We start from the raw sequence: 3,037 nt of genomic DNA on the forward strand, positions 1-3,037 counted from the left end.
CCTGGTGTGCAGGAGTCCCGGGTTTGATTCCCGGCCAGGGCACACAGGAGAAGCGCCCATCTGCTTCTCCACCCCTCTCCCTCTCCTTCCTCTCTGTCTCTCTCTTCCCCTCCCGCAGCCAAGGTTCCATTGGACTAAAGTTGGCCCGGGCGCTAAGGATGGCTCTGTGGCCTCTGCCTCAGGTGCTAGAATGGCTCTGGTTGCAACAGAGCAATGCCCCAGATGGGCGGAGCATCGCCCCTTGGTGGGCATGCTGGGTGGATCCCAGTTGGGCGCATGCGGGAGTCTGTCTGACTGCCTCCCCTTTTCCAACTTCAGAAAAATACAAAAAAATAAAATAAAATAAAATAAAAATTTGGTATTGTCCCAGAGGACAGCTGTGATTGGCTCCAGCCACCTGCACCCATGAACATGAGCAGTAGGAAGTGAATAGATTGTAATACATGAGAAACTTTTATATTTTTAACGTTATTTTTTTTTATTAAAGATTTGTCTGCGAGCCAGATCCAGCCATCAAAAGAGCCACATCTAGCTCGTGAGCCATAGGTTCCTGACCCCTGTATTATAGCAAATTATTCTTTTAAAGTGAGGAACAGGGAGGTGAATATTTGGACATTTTTTTTTCTCACTGAAACCACATTCCTGTGGCATTACTCAAATTAAATCTTTCAGTCATTGAAAGTATAAAGAGAAAATGACTATATTAAAACCAAACAGAAAGTATACCTGAATCTTTTTATTATATTTTCCTAGGTCTAACTTTCTAACTTGTTCGGTTTGAGAAAATATACAAATATAACTCTCTACAAGAAGAAACAGCTGTCAGTCTTACAGGACCTGTTTCTTAAAGTAGACTTTGTTTTGAAAGGTAAGGTGACTATATGTAGAAATGCCTATTTGAAAACACTTGTTCTGTTTGTGTGGTAACTACTCAATTTATATCTTAACTCTAGAAAACAGAAAGATCACATATAAAATAGATTTTTTAAACATACTTTGTTTTAGAAAAATAAGGTTATGTCAGAAATAAAGGACAGTTAGAATAATTATATAGCTTTCCTAATTGTTTTATTATTATTATTATTGACTTTAGAGAATGGGGAAGAAAGAGAAAGAGAGAGCTCATCAATTTGTCATTCCACTTATTTATGCATTCATTAGTTGCTCCTTGTGTGTGCCCTGATTGAGGATTGAACCCTCAATGTTGGCATGATTTGACGATGCTATAATTAACTGAGTTACCTGGGCAGGGCTACTAATTGTCTCTTTTTTTTAATTTAGACAATTAATTTTAACAGGTTTACATTGATTAATTAGAGTACATAGATTCAGAGAAAATATCTCCAAATCATTTTAACATTTGATTATGTTGTATACCCATTATCCACAGTCAAATTATCCTCCATCACCTTTTATTTGATTTTCTTTATGCCCCTCCCCTCCCCCTACCCCTTCCCTTTCTTCCCTTCCCCTCCACCTGGTAAGCACTGTACTCTTCTCCATGTCCATGAGTCTCAATTTTGTGTCCTACCTATGTATGGAATCATACAGTTCTTAGTTTTTTCTGATTTACTTATTTCACTCAGTATAATGTTATCAGGGTCCATCTATGTTGTAAATGATCTTATGTCATTATTTCTTATGGCTGAGTAGTATTCTGTAGTATGTACCACATTTTCTTTATCCAATCATCTATTGAAGGGTTTTTTGGTTATTTCCATGTCTTGGCCACTGTGAACAATGCTGCAATGAACATGGGGTTACATGTGTCCTTATGTACCAATGTTTTTGAGATTTGGGGGTATATTCCCAGTAGAGGGATTGCTGGGTCATATAGTAGTTCTATTCTTAATTTTTTGAGGAACCACCATACTTTCTTCCATAATGGTTGTACTACTTTACATTCCCACCAACAGTGAATGAGGGTTCCTTTTTCTCCACAGCCTCTCCAACACTTATTACCTGTCTTGTTGATAATAGCTAATCTAACAGGCATGAGGTGGTATCTCATTGCAGTTTTGATTTGCATTTCTCTAATAGCTAATGACAATGAGCATCTTTTCATATATCAATATATTTGGCCATTTGTATTTCTTCCTGGGAGAAGTGTCTGTTCATATCCTCTTCCCATTTTTTTATTGAATTGTTTGCTTGTTTGTTGTTGAGTTTTGTAAGTTTTTGTATATTTTGAATATTAGGCCCTTATGTGAGCTGTTGTTTGAAAATATCATCGCCCATTTAGTTGGCTGTCTGTTTTGTTGTCAGTTTCTCTTGCTGTGCAGAAGCCTCTTAGTCTGATATAGTCCCATTCATTTATCTTTGCCTTTACTTCCCTTGCCTTTAGAGTCAAATTCATAAAATGTTCTTTATCACCAAGGTCCATGAGTTTAGTACCTATGTTTTCTTCTACATAATTTATTGTTTAAGGTCTTATATTTTGGTCTTTGATCCATTTTGAATTAATTTTGGTACAAGGAGACAAACTGTAGTCAAGTTTCATTCTTTTGCACGTGGTTTTGCAGTTTTCCCAGCACCATTTGTTGAAGAGGCTTTCTTTTCTTCATTGTATGTTTTTGGCTTCTTTATCAAAGATGATTTGACCATATAAATGTGGTTTTATTTCTAGGCTCTCTATTCTATTCCATTGGTCTGAGTATCTATTTTTCTGTCAGTACCATGCTGTTTTGATTATCGTGACTCTATAATATAATTTGAAGTCAGGTATTGTAATGCCCCCAGCTTTGTTCTTTATCCTTAGGATTACTTTGGCTATTCGGGGTTTTTTATAGTTCCATATAAACCTGATAATTTTTTGTTCAATTTTTTTAAAAAATGATGTTGGAATTTCTATGGGAATTGCATTAAATTTATATATTGCTTTGGGTAATATGGTCATTTTAACTATATTTGTTCTTCCTATCCAAGAACAAAGAATATTTTCCCATTTCATTGTATCTTTTTTGATTTCCCTTAACATGCTTTGTAGTTTTTATTATATAGGTTCGTTATATTCTATTTATGTTTATTCCTAGGTATT

Source organism: Saccopteryx bilineata, chromosome 5 (genome assembly GCF_036850765.1).
Source record: "Saccopteryx bilineata isolate mSacBil1 chromosome 5, mSacBil1_pri_phased_curated, whole genome shotgun sequence".
Classification (NCBI taxonomy): Eukaryota; Metazoa; Chordata; class Mammalia; order Chiroptera; family Emballonuridae; genus Saccopteryx; species Saccopteryx bilineata.